We start from the raw sequence: 14,156 nt of genomic DNA on the forward strand, positions 1-14,156 counted from the left end.
CCCACTTTGGGGGGAGGGGCGTGACCGTTGTCTCCACCCACTTCCTCCTGCTTCAGGGTGGGGTGGACCTCCACCTCCTCAGGGTGTGCACACAGCTCTCATCATGGCAGTTCTTCATCTCCCACTCAGGGTTTCAGTTACTCCACAGACCTGAGACCCATCTCCGCCTCTCCTGTGGACCCTCCTCCACTGCAGACTCCCCAGAGACGGGGACCCCAGATAAAGTGAGGAGTGGAGAAAGGGGAAGGTTCAGCCCCTCACACTCCTCCTGAGTCCACAGCGGTTTCAGACTTTCCTGCCCATTCCTAATCCCACTCTGTTCACCAGACACTCACTCCCTGTCTGAGCCCCCCCTTCCTCAAGGGTTCGCACCTACCCTAATCCCGGGAGTGTATGCCTACCCCTGCCGGCTGGATCCAGTTCCGGTCCCTTCATCTTCCCACAGCCCCATAGCACCCCTTTCCCTCCAGAGCAGACTCAAGGCCCAACTAGCCTTCTCCCTCAGATTCCTCTTCAGCTTCAGTGGCTGAACAACTCTATCTGCTTGTCCCAGATGCTCTGACAACCCTAGATGGAATTATCTTTCTTTGCCCTGCCCACCAAATTGCTCTTTTGATGTTTCTTAGCCTGTATCCCCTCATCCATCTAGTAGCTTAAATTAGAAACTCAGATGGAACCACCCGAAAGCCTTACTTTTCCTTCATTCCCCTCATCCAATTGGAAAGCAAATTCTTTTCATCTGCCAAATTTCTCTATGCCTTCTTCTGCAAACATAGTTCAGTCATTCAACCTTATTATTCTAGAGTACAAAGATATTTTCCTGCTTTCTCTGTGGCCTGCTTTGAATTCAGCCTTTTCAACAATGCCACTGTAATTGTCTATAAACACAAATTTGCTCTTGACACTAATGCTTAAAGACCCTTCAGTGATTCCCTTCTGGATAGAGTTCTGAGATCTGTACCATGGTTTAAAGAGTATAAAGGTAGTGTGATTAAAATGTTTGAATTTGGTAGAAGTAGGTGTGATAGTTTATCTTTTATTTTTTTTCTGTCCTAATAAACAAGTTGTGATTTTTGCCCCGTTGCTGTAGACAGGACTGTAAGTTACATTTCACCATTTACTAGACAATTTCATATCCTTTCCAAGGCTCTGCCATAGTTTCAAGGTTACAGAATTTTCCCCTTCCTTGGAATTCAGAAGGTTATATTCTTTCCCATTGACCAGATGCTTATGAGATATGACCTCCATGATCTCGTTGTGGCCTACCTGCCTGAAATTTTATCTCCTAGCACTCTGCCTTAATCTTCCTACTTCCACTTCTCCTGAGCCACCGGTCATTTTCCTGAGGTTCTATTCTCTGTTATCTTTAAGGCTTTGCACATGCTATTGTTTGTGTGGAACGTCTCATTTTCTACCGCAGGCTGATTCGACTTATCCTTCAATGTTCATGTTCATACCACTCCCTCTAGGAAATCTTCTCCTAGTCTACCCCTAGTCTGGTTTATGTGCTTCCCCTATAGATGCCCATAATATCCTTTACCCGCCTCTATCATAAACTTAACATACTACATTAAAATTGTATATATATATATATATATCCATTTTGCCTAACCTATTGAACATAGCACAGTGTTTGACTAGTAGTAGGTTCATACTAAGATGAAAAAGAATTTTATTTTGTTATCTTGCATAAGCTAAACTGCATAATGTATAAAAAGGGGCCATGCCTTGATTTAATGCTGTTGGTTGAGAAACACATTAGCACTGGAATATTCTATAGCCTTTTATGGCTTATTTTATGGGTTGGCATCCTGCCAATGATATTTACAACAGATTAAGTATTGATTCAACAGCAGAATGGGATATCACACTCAAAATTCTTCCTGCCTGTGTTCCTCCATGAACTGTCGCCTTATTCATCTCCTAAACCTACCCTGTCTTTACAAAATAAAACCAGAATCCTGACCAGCAGGGTCTCTAATATGGAAATAAATGAATCCAGGTGGAAAGAAAGCCACTAAGACAATTTAATTTTATTTATAGCCTTTTGGGGGCAATATTCAGGTTTTACTAAATGCAAAGAAACAGCTCATAAATATTATTGAATAATAACTCCCTTTGGGTTTTTAAGTAGCAGTGCCAGATACATTAGTTGAAGAGTCCTGTCCAGATCTGGCCCCAATTACACAGATTCTGATCAGAAATATCTGGGGAAGATGAAGATAGCAGAATGTTAAAGCATCAACACGCTGTATTTCAGGGAAACAAACAAAAAACAAGGAAAGGACTCAATATCAGGAAATAACAATAAAATGGACTTCTAGGGGAAATGAACAAGAAGCATGGAGCCCATCCTATCTCAGGCATTAGAATTACCAGAATCTAAAGCTTATTAATTTTTTTTGTACTTTATAGGAGCCAATAAATACAATGTTTCTGAAGCGGAGAGTAAATTTTCTTTCTCACCTTCACATGCAGAATAACTTGAGAATGTATAACATATCTCTGCAATGCGGAGCAGAGCAAAGATTTGAGTCTTGTCAAATAAACATGCATTTATGTTCTGAGCACTTCAGCAGATTTAACTTCCTCCCATACATCCCCTCTGTAGTTTTAAGAATTGGGACATGAAGTTCTACCAGTACCTCATAAATTTAGAAGGCAGACAAGATGTGCACATATGAAGATATTAGAGGACAGAACAATGCAGGATATAATGCAATCATAAAGTGTGCAGTGCAGACTTTAAGTGCATAGGAGAACAAAGAAAGAGGGAGAGAACAGGAAGAATTATAGCCTCTGGGGAAACTTTAATAGCAGATAAGAGACTGAATGGAGCTCACAATGATGGAGCTAAAAAATATATATTTATGATTTGACCAAAAATAAATAAGGCTGTAGCTGCTCCCATGAACCCTAGCCTTTTGGGAGGGTAAAGTGAGGTGGAAATGAGTCTTTAGATGGGAAATGGAGAAGGGTGTGGCACTTGAAGCAGCAGTGGGCTGAAAATCACAAGACAAGACTCCCATGAGGAGCTTGGGGACCAACATGTGACTGCTCCAAATGCATTAGCCTTGGATGGATTTGGGAACTGAGTCAGTGGTTCTTACTGTGGTGGTAGGACAGTATGTTGAGATCAGTTGTGGGGGAATGTGTAATTTGTTACACATTAGAATATTATTTAACTAAAAAAACAGGTTCAGTTTTTCTGACAAATTATTAGTAACTTATTCTTGGATATTTTTTTCTTTTCTAGAGTGGGAGAGAAAGGGATGAAATCAGCACGGGAGTGTTTGGAATTGAGCACAGGAGTGTGTGCTCATCGTGAACTGGGTGTGTAGCAGTGGGAAAAAAGTCTGAGAACTTTTGGGTCAGAAAATGATTGCTAAGACTATGGCATTGATAGTTTACGGTTCCCATTCAGGTGAAAAAAGTCTTTAGTGCAATTATGTACTCACATTTTCTTAATATCTTCAGAGTCTGTTCTAAGGATTTAAGGATAAGATTTTGTATGAGTTATGTTACATGAGTGATTTCTGTTTTAGTTTTTACAGACAGTATCTAAGAGTGGTTTGCTTCCAAAAACTTAGTGGGCAAGCTAACAGTTTAATTCTTAGAACTTATTTTTCCTTAGGTAAAACTTTGCTCCCTGCCCCAGTTCCCTCTCCCTCTCCCAAATCTGCTCCTCTAGTATTTCAAATCTAGATATATGGCGCCTGGTTGCCCAAATCAGAAATCTATAGTTAATCATTTTCCCTCCTTTATTTTCATCTGCTACATCCAACTATCTACACAGAGCTGCTGGTACCATTATCCTGATTTCCCTCTGATACACTCAACCAAACGGTTACTAAACCTCTCAGGAGTCATCTTGTAGGGCCCCTGGTTCCAGACTCTTCTTCAATCTGTATCCTCAGAAGTCCTGAGTTAATTCTACTGAAACACAAATTTCACCATGGAATCTCCTGTTTAAAACATTGCAATAGATCACCATGGCTTTCAGGATGGAGGGGCTGGAATAGGGGGTCTCTCTTCTGTCACTTTTGTGGTAGGTTGAAGGACGGCTCCCAAAGATAGCCAGGTCCGAATCCACTGCACGTGTGACAGTAAACTGCTATGGCAAAAGGGGTATGCACAGGTGATGAAATTAAGAATCTTGGGATGGGAAGATTATCCTGGTAGGCCCTAAATGGAATCTCAATTACCTCTATTAGAGGCAGGCAGAGAAAGATTTGATTACGGTGAGAAGAGAAGAAAGACCACGTGACAGAAGCAGAGGGGAAACGAGTCAGACAGAGACGACACTGTGCTGCTGGCTCCGAAGATGGAGGGAAGAGCTACAAGCCCAGGTGGCCAGTGGAAACTGGAAAAGAGCAAGGACATGGGTTCTCTCCTAGAGCCTTAGGTGTGAGCATGGCCCTGCATGTTGATCGTGGCCCAGTGAAGCCCTTTTCAGATTTTCGGCCTCTCGGCTGAGACAGAACAAATCTGTGTTGTTTTAAACCATCAAGTTATTACAGTGGCAACAGGATACTAATACACCCATATAACCACCTGTTATTTATTCCTACTCAGTATACATCATACTACAGTGTAATTGTGCTTCTACCAATCTTTCAGTCTTGAGGCAGGAATGGATCGCTTTTCATCTTTTTGTCTCCTCTGCCTAGAAACTGTCCTTACAGATATTTATTAAATAAATGAATTAATGTTTCAGACTAGAGGATGCCTCCAGAAAACTCTTCTTTTTCTCCTTTCCATCCATTAAAGTTCTTGTTTGATTTGGCCAAAGTCCCTTTGGGTGAATACATGGGAATGATTTTTTTCTTGGCTAAGGACCTTGGAGTCATCTTCAATTCCCTAGTATCCCGTCTCCCCCCGCCATCCATCATTATGTCATTCCCTCTGTCCAGTGATCCATCAACTGTCTTCCGCTTTCTATCCTCCCTGCCTCTGTGCTCGTATTGGTATTCATCCTCTCCCATCCAGCAACACCACCGCCTCCTAACTGGTCTTCCTGCCATCACACGCTATTACCCATCCTTTTTATTTCACATTAGAGTATTTTGTAAAATGCAAAGAGATTATGTCATTTCCCACAGTCCCTCAAAAATCTCTGACTCCTCATGGGTGACAACATGAGTGTCGACTCCCCAGCATAGCGTCCAAGCCCCCATGGATGGGGCCAGCAGTTTTAGACCCAGCTTCTCTCCCATACATACCCCACGCAGACACACCCCAGGCCCTTGGCCTCACGTTCCCGTATCTCTCAGTCCCTTCCCACTTCTCTTGCTTTTGTTTACATTCTTCCTTCAGCTGAATATTTAAAAAGCATCTTCTATCAAAACCCTTCCACACCCAGCAGGCTCAGAGCAAAAGCCACTTCTCTGCAGCTTTCCCTGCTTGTGCCCCAGTCAGAATGTCTCCTTCCTCTGTCCCCTTTGAACATGACACTCGTGCCTTTATCAGTGGTTCCAGTCTGCCTCAAATTACAAATTAAATCAAATGCTAGTCTCTTTTGCTGGACTGTTAGTTCCCAAGAGCAAGAACCACATATTATTCATGTTTGCCTGGGATTGTGCTTTGCTCATGGCAGGGGCTCAATAAATGTTTATTGAGTGAATCAATATGCCCAACAGCAAGGTCTATCGCATCAAATTTCCATTTGCATTTTATATTTTAAGGTCTGTTATTTAAGTTTATAATAAGAGGTCAGAGATTGCGCAGGAGCCTGAACAATGACAATATATTTTCGCATTCTGGCACATCCTAAAATTATATTGCAATTAAAGGAATAGATACCTTATGTGCCAGTTTGAAAATATTATGTACCCCAGAAAGCCACGTTTTAATCCTCATCCAATCTTGTAGGGTAGCCTTTCTTTTAATCCTGATTCAATACTGTAGGTGGAAACTTCAGATTTATCTCCATGGAGATGTGTCACACCCAATTGTGGGTGTGAACTTTGATTAGATGGAGATGTGACTCCACCCATACCAGGTGGGTCTTGATTGATTTACTGGAGTCCTTTAAAAGAGGAAACATTTTGGACAGAAATGACAGAATCCTCAGAGCCAACAGAGAGAACAGTTGCTTCAGAGAACAGAGACATGGATGTTGGGATGTTTGGAGATGCTTGGAGCCCAGGAGACAACGACATGAAATGTTTAAAAAGCAAGCCAGGACCAGGAGAGAGCCAGGGGAAGCCAAGAGATGAAAGCCAGCCCCAGAGAAGCAAAGTGAGTCTCCTCCACAGGAACAGAGGCTAAAGCAATGGAGCCCAGGAGCAATGGACCAGCTGATGACAGCCACGTGACTTCCCAGCTGACAGAGGTGTTCCTGACCCATTGGCCTTTCTTGGATGAAAGTAACTTCTTGTTGGTGCCTTAATTTGGACACTTTTACTTCCTTAGGACTGTAAGTTTGTAACTTATTAAATTCCCTTTTTAAAAGCCATTCCATTTCTGGTATACTGCATTCCAGCAGCTTACAAACTAACACATATGAGAATAGGAATGAATAAAAAGGGAAGGGAATCAATTGTTTTGAAAATGAGATAAATTAGTGCTATTTTTGTTGCAGAACTTGCTGGAAGGCCACTCTGGAATCTCTTCCTCTGAATCAAACCTGGTGGAATGGTATTTGAGAACATTATTTTAAATAGATGCTGGTATAATAAAACAAATTAACCTTTTGATGAAATATCACATCATATCAATAAAAATAGTCTTCCTGATGTACACGTTCTCTGTATTTATAGAACAAAATGATAATTTTTTGTCTAATGTTTTCAATCAGAGGACAATTTTTATTCATTGAATCTATTTCATATTCAATACCTCTAGGGAAATACTGGTAGAGACAATGGGGAAGGCTATAGGGGAAAGGAGCAGTGGATTTAGTGTTTATTAGATTTGATAATATGTCACTGAGACATTTGGTGGGGGTGGTGAGTGGGGGCAATAAAAAATGGTGGTGAAAGGAGTAGAATATGATTTCTTTATAGGCTTATGAGGTGACTCTTTCTGTTCTTTCCCCACCTCCCCACCACTGTTTTACTTATACTAACTAATTAAGCTAGATAAACACGAAAGGCAGGAAAGTGCTTTCAATAGTGGTAGTGCATTCTAGAACCTGATTTTAGTTAAAATTTTATTTTAAATTTTTTCAGAAAAGAATGATGACTCTTATTTGTACTGTTTTAAATTTACTCTTTTGAAAGGCCAGTGGTGGTATATGGTTTTCCTATGCAATTTACTCCCTGCTCCATCTGCCCCCTGGCCATCCATATCTTTTCCCCAGAAGCAATCACTTTAACTGCTCTCCTGTGTTATTCCTGGGATCATACATGCATTTATGAGCAAAAATCCAGTTTTATTACAGTCATCTGTGAAAAATCATATTCTATACAATAGCCATATTCTTATATATATACATATTTTCACCATATCCCATTTGTATACTTCTACCATACCATCCATAACACTTTAATTTATTTCTTTCCCTCCTTCTTCACGAGGACAGGGAATCTGGTAGATTTATATCTGCTTTCCAGGTATCTAGCAAAGGGTATGACAAATAGAAGGCATTTAATTACTTTTTATATGAATGAGGAATAAATGGTGTTTTTATGTATGTAATCAAATTGCTTTCTAACACCACCAGAGATGCATGCTATCCCAGTTTTCCACTGCTTTCAGCTAAAGTTATCACTTTAAACATTTGGGGGGAATAATTTAATAGGTGAAATGTTTATAATGTTTTATTTTAATACTTTTTTGTTAATAGGGAATGGGCCATTTTAACATGTTTATGTTTGTGAATTGGGATGCTATGTTTTTATTTTTTTTAAATTTTAACCTATTGGAGTGTTGGGGTTTTCTTAACCATTATATGGACTCAAACATTATTTTAATTATGTAATGTTTGATTCTGAAGTGCTTATATACAAGTGATAATAAAACTTTCTCTGCAATATTTGCTGCAAATATGCTTTTTTCATATGGTCGCTTATCTTTATTTTGGTTGGTTTCTAAAAATACTTCGTTCTTTACACAATAAAGGTGTGTGTTCACTTAGAATTCATTGTGGTATGTGGCATGGTTGTCTAAAGATGTGGATAATATTATTAGGTGAGATTTTTTGTTGTATCTTGAAACCAATGCTTTCAAATGGGTAAGTATAATTTGAATTCCAAATATCTGCTCTTTACAATACATTTGGTATGTAGCGGCCAGAATGATTGTCTTAAAAAAATGTCAGCCCATATTACTCCCAGTTCAGCACCCACAGGGGTTTCCCATCTCAGTCAGATCAAATTTTTAAAGTTTTCCTCATGACCCTGGTTGTACATGAGATTGTATCTGGCTACTTCTCTGCCTTCATTTCCTCCCTCCCTCTCCCTCCCTCAGCTCCAGTCACGCAGACCTTCCTGCAGTTCCTTGAATGCCCCAAAGAAGCTCACAGCTCAGCACCTTGTGAAATGTTCCCTCTGTCTGAATTGCTTTCTCCAGACCTCATTCACTCTGTGACATCTTGTCAGAGAAGTCCTGCCTGTGCCACCTAACCTAGCTAATCCACCCCACCCCCAGGCACTGTGTGTACCTTTCAGCATTGTGTTTTTCTTCTTAGCATGTATTACAATCTGACTTTATTGTATTTTATTCTTGTCTCAATAACTTGTTCAATAAATAGTAGTTGAATCGATGAATAAATGAATTTAGTCATGGCCAATGAAATGTAGTCTTCTTACATCTTTTTTGTGTGTGTGTGTGTGTATACTGTATGGTGGGGGTTACATTTCATTCTTTTCCATGTGCGTATCCCATTATTACAGCATTATCTATTGATTTTTTTTTTCTGTGGTGGGGAATGCATGGCCAGGAATCGAACCCAGGTCTTCCACATGGCAGGCAAGAATTATACCACTGAACTGCCATTGCATCCAGTTTTCTTATATCTTGATACCACTTTTCTTAATTAGTGTTGGTTATGTTTTGGGGGACTGGCAACATCTCCTGCACCATTTGGATTCTGCAATTGTAGGGTTTGGGAAATCCTGTTTTAGAAGACACTGTAAAGGCAAGTTTAATGCCCCTATGGCTGTATTTGCTAGTCAGCCTATGAAGGCTTTCAAACACTTACAAAAAGAGGTGGATGAAAATAAAATTATTTTTGTCTCTCTGCACAGAAGAAAAACATTCAAAAGAGATCATTTTAATAACAGGAAATTACTTCAGAAAGCATTTGGATAAAAACAAGCATATAAGTTATGAGGGAATTGGAAATCTAAAAACAAGGAAATATTCAGTAACGTTAGTGGCCCAGAAGAAGGAATACAAAACTATAATGCTTATGACGTGTGAAAAATGATGTTACAGTGCTCAAACAATTCAAAACCTCAGCTATATGTCTGTTCTAGTTTGCTAGCTGCTAGAATGTAAGAGATCAGAAATGGAATGGCTTTTAAAAAGGGGAATTTATTAAGTTGCAAGTTTACAGTTCTAAGGCTGTGAAAATGTCCAAATTAAAGCAAGGCTATAGAAATGTCCAATCTAAGGCATTCAGGGAAAGATACCTTGGTTCAAGAAGGCTGATGATGTTCAGGGTTTCTCTCTCAACTGGAAAAGTACATGGAGAACCTGGTGATGTCTGCCAGCTTTTTCTCCAGGCTTCTTGTTTCATGAAGCTCCTCCAGGGGCATTTTCCTTCTTCATCTCCTAAGGTCTCTGGCTGTGTGGGCTCTTGTAGCTCTAAAGCTTTCTTCAAGATGGTTCCCTCTTAAAGGGCTCTAATAAGCAACTCCACCTCGAATGGGTGGAGACACACCTCCATGGAAACCATCTAATCAAAAGTTACCACCCACAATTGGCTGGGTCACATCTCCATGGATAATCAAAATGCTCCCACCCAGCAATATTGAGTAAGGATTAAAGGACATGGCTTTTCTGGGATGTACCGTAGATTCAAAACAGCACAATGCCCAGTACAGGTCAAGAGGCCTACTATTTTCTGCACATAATCCATATCTGGATTAGGAAAAATGGGGCTTCAGCTAGGTGGATATACCAAAGGATAAGGTCAAACGACATGGGAGATTACTTGCTGCAAAAGGTAAAAATGACGAACCTTCCTACTCTGGAGAAATAAAATTACTAGACTGAAAAATCAGTACCAAATGAAGAATCAGAAGCTTAGTGTCCTAGAAACAGAAGGAAATATTCTAATCACCTTCAATGTACCTCATTTCAGAAATACCATTCTTATATGCTATTTACTTCAGTGTTTTCAAAAGTGAGTTATATATAAAAGATTTTTAAAGTTGATTTGTAACATCATCAAAACAACTTTTGTAACATCATCATCAAAATATATTTGTGTATGATGTTGGAACAGATGTTATAAATAAACTATATATTATCCTTCAAATGCAAACTCTTACATATTTCCCCATAAAAATAACAGAAATAAATCAACAATATACCATTTTGTATGCACACACAAAAATCACTACCAAGCTTTATTTACTTAATCTGTGGTTGCAAAAATCCATTTAAATAAGCATTTGGGTATATTGTGCACATGGAACATGAAATAAGAATCAAGGAGGTGGAAATTATTTTTTGCATATAATTAGTATCTGGATTAGGAAAAGTAGGGCCTAAGACAGGAGGACTTCACAAAAGATAAAATACTTGCTGTAAAAATATACTTCTGACTAGTAACAAAAGAAAATGAAAGCTTTGTATTTTTTCTTTAAATCTTAGAAGGATTTTCAGTTTAGCTTTGTAATCTTCTACCCTGGAAAGAATGAACTTTTAAAAAACCTGTTTAAGGTTGAGGAGTTAGAGTAGTGCTTACAGGAACTGACAGTATATTCTCCAGCTAAGTAATGCAAAGGGGAAGGAGATAATAGCCCTAATATTTCTGATGATACATTATTTTAAAAGGGCAAATTAGCATGAAATATGCAAAGTCTTGTAGTTAGTAATAATGACTATACAGAGAAAGAAAAATTGAACCAAATGTCAAAGAAAGCTTATAAAAGAGAGGAATTCTTGGCGGAGGTAATGGATAACAACTGGGAAATGAAATGTTTATGGAAGACTGATTTGGTCAGGGTTTCACAAAAGGGCACAGAATGTACTATAGATAGTTTATGCTTTTTTTTTTTTTCAAAGACATTAACTGTGTTTCATACCTCTGAGAAAGTCAAGGAAGGAAACTCTAGTTTGAGTCTCCTGGAATGAATCCAAGAGGCGTGAGGCAGGGTATTGAGAAAGCTACTGTCTCCTCTAAGATGAGAAAGCAGCAGATTTAAGGAGAATGGGCAGCTGCCTCAGAAAAACCGCAAGCTTGTTCTGCAGGGGAGCAGGAATAATGGAGGTCACAGAAGAAATTGACCTCCTCCTCTTACTTCCACATTCTAAATCCCACATGGATGTATCAAAAGGTAGAATGGAAATTACATCCACACCCCTAGCTGCAAGGGGTTCTAGGAAATACAGTCTTCCCTTTTTTGGCCTCAGCAGTACAGGAAGACACACTGGAAAGGAGATGGAATGGACTGAGCGTGCCAATCCACAACTTTCCCACAACAGTTATCAAAGACTTCATTGTACGATGGAACTTAAAACACCTAAAGTAACACCAAAACTAGAAAAGCCAGTAAGAACCAATTTTTCCTTAATTTCAGCATCTACTGTCGGCTCTCCTCAAATATCAAAAAAAGGGCTATTGTACAAGGGCTTTTAAAAAATAGCATTTGAAATAAGAGTAAGAAAAATCTTGAAGCTATGCACTTTTATCTTGAAACTGTGATACTGCTCCGGAGATAGTTGCGTGATATTATTGCTAGGAGATGGCAAGTAAGAAAGGTTGTCTGGCGTTGGTAGGTTCTCTATGATCAAGCTCAGGTAGGATTGTTTTAGATACAATTAAGGGGATGATAGAAGTTCCTCAAAGCATCATCAAGACCTCAGGCCAACACTAATTTTAAAACCATAGCTGGGTTTTCTAGAAGTATTGCAGAGTTGTGGCAGATACTGTGATAAAAACTTCTGCTACAAAATACCTCTAAATGATCAATAAAATAAATCAATCTTAAATACACAGCAGCATTCTTAAAAATGGTCTTTTAGGAACAAACATGAAAAGGGAGCTGGAATGAGAATGGCTAAAGCTGAAGCAAAAGCTACAGCTATAGTTAGGATGTTTACAACAGGAAACAAATCCCTTATGGTCTTAATTTCTAAATCACCAGGATTCTGTGCCCTTTATTCCCTTTGTAAAAATCTCAACTATGCACAATTTAACTGATTCTCTAATTTTTCAATTTCTCTATCAACTTTCACAGAAAATTTTAGCTGACTGATATCTCTTTCTACAACAAATTGGTTGGAAAGCAAAGAATAAGACAAACCAACAGACTTTCCCCTGTGTTCTTCCTCTTATATTCTCTTGGGGGTTGTAAACTCTCCAAATCTTTCAGAACTTTCTGATAGAATTTACAGCGTTTTGCATTATATGAGTACTCAAAATAATTGTTTTTAATTTAAAATTGAATTAGTTTACATGTTAGAATCACTGCTAACAGAGTTGGCAGGGATTTTAAGGGTCTAGTTTAACCATCTATTTGATAATTAATCCCATCTACATGTCATTCCTAGCTAAAAGTTATCTACCTCTTTGCAAATCCCCAGTGACAGAAACCCACTGTCTTATAAGAGCAATTGGCACCACTATCTAAGTCCAGAACATTTCATCACACCAAAAAGAAACCCCATAACCTTTAATGGTTACTCTCTAGTTCCCCCTCCTCCTAGCCCTTGGCCATCACTAATCTACTCTGTATTTATGGACTTGCCTCTTCTGGACATTTCATATAAATAGAATCATACAATGTGAAGCTTTTTGTGCCTGGTTTATTTTTTCGAAGGTCCACCCAAGTTGTTTGAGTACTGGCACTTCATTCCTTTTTATGACCAAATAATATTCCACTCTATGGATAGACTGCATTTTTTTGAGTATTGATATGTTGGAAAAATCAGAATGATTAAAAAAAAGGGGGAAGATCAAAGGACTTCTAGTTGGGACTACAATTGAAAGTAAGCACTCAGAGAAGGATTATGTATGAAGGAAATGAATGAGATGGGTAAAGGAAGAAGTACAAAGGGAAGCAAGGCACTGCCTTGTAACTGGATAGGGTATAGTTGTAAACAAGAGTCTAACTTTACACAGTCTGTTTGGCTGACCTGATAGTTTCTGCTAGCTCAGTTACACATTAAGATGATTGTGAGCAAATATGTAACACACATACTGATGTAGGTACCTGCTAGCTAGTGAAACAGGATGCACAGTTAATATGCAAAAGGGTCCCACGAAAGAGAGGGGAAGAAGGGAAGCTTAAAAAAATGAGTGTATTTGTGGATTTAATATGAACACATTTATCATCTCAGTCCAGTTTGAAGAAATAAATTTGTAAATCTAAGTACCATCAGTAAAACCACTTAATGATTATGCAATAATTTTTCTTACCTCCTAAGATTCAAGTGCTTTTAAGTTTATGTTACTGCTCATCATTGCAATACCCTCATGAAGGGAAAGAGGCTCTCCTATAAACTGAAGTGAGTCTCAGAGGTGAATAGACTCTGTACTGGAAGGTGAGGAGAAGGGAGGGGTTACTAATCTTTAGACCACTAAAGAGCTAGGACTGAATTAGGCATTTCACGTATGTAAATCCAGGGCCATGAGGAGTTATTCTCTCTGATCCTGGTGGGATGGGAACAGGGGACTCCAATACAGAACCAAAGCATTGTAGAGTGAGTGGATTTGTAATAGCCTCATTTCTAAGGGCATCAAGTAAGGCTTTCCATCATTTAAGGGTCTAGCTTTTGAGGGTGCAAAAGGGCAGTTCCTACAACCTCATTTTGACAATGCTTTTCTCTTCTAGTTCTCTGGCTGCAAGTATGATACTAGCCATGACTGATGTTTTCTCTTTTATCTTTTTGCATGTACCTGCAGGTTTTTTTATGCTACACATGGTTTTCCTCTCTTAAGATGACATCCTCCTCTTAGTCAAAATATGTGTATCAATGAAACATGGAATGCAGCAGAAATATATTGGCCTCAAGTGTGGGCAATCGATGCATGACTG

At 39.0% G+C, this 14,156-nt stretch overlaps 1 protein-coding gene across 1 annotated transcript in view; it reads right to left on the reverse strand.

Annotated features, from left to right (window-relative positions):
• Positions 1-14,156, reverse strand: part of CPA6 (carboxypeptidase A6) — a 114,479-nt gene that overhangs the window by 44,879 nt on the left and 55,444 nt on the right. The gene's annotated exons all lie outside the window — the stretch shown is intronic.

This window comes from Tamandua tetradactyla, chromosome 6 (genome assembly GCF_023851605.1).
Source record: "Tamandua tetradactyla isolate mTamTet1 chromosome 6, mTamTet1.pri, whole genome shotgun sequence".
Lineage (NCBI taxonomy): Eukaryota > Metazoa > Chordata > Mammalia > Pilosa > Myrmecophagidae > Tamandua > Tamandua tetradactyla.